This window comes from Echinococcus granulosus, assembly GCF_000524195.1.
Source record: "Echinococcus granulosus chromosome Unknown EG_S00086, whole genome shotgun sequence".
NCBI classification, from domain to species: domain Eukaryota; kingdom Metazoa; phylum Platyhelminthes; class Cestoda; order Cyclophyllidea; family Taeniidae; genus Echinococcus; species Echinococcus granulosus.
Genome location: NW_020170466.1, coordinates 8740 through 9356, shown reverse-complemented (window position 1 = coordinate 9356; position 617 = coordinate 8740).

Below are 617 nucleotides of genomic sequence, written 5' to 3'. Positions count from 1 at the left end.
CCTCTTCATCAGCGCCACCGACACCGACACCGACATGCCACCGACACCGCCACCCAACGTCGCACCTCGACACCAATACCAGGTGGAAAAGCAACTACATTTATTCATTTCTTGGCAATTGATTCAATGATTCGCTCAGCCATGCAATTGCGATATTTCACCGCAATCGCACTTCTCTTGTCTATACCTCCATGCCACTTCCTGGTTCCTCTGGTGTCGTCCCGCTGTGTCTCTCTGCGTTCCATCCAACTAGTAGAGAGGTCAAGTAGGCAGTACATGTTCACTTATTTGATGTCTACACACAGGTGGCCGAGACTGATCCCCATCATTCTTACCTAACTGACCCACAGATGGTGTATTTCAGCTGTTCATAGCGTTCCTGCAGAACACGGGACTGAGGTATTTGCAAAGAGCTGACGTCAATTTTTATCCTTCTGTTGGAAATTGTAACAGATTATTCTCTCCACTGCACGTGCGCTTTCTTCTGTTGCAATGTGTTTTGCAATTCAATAATTGAAATCAAGCCAGTTGACCTAGATGATCGAATTCGCTTGTCTTCACCAAAAACGCATAGCTTACATACCTCCTCGAGCTAAAACATGTGGTAAGGCAAGGAC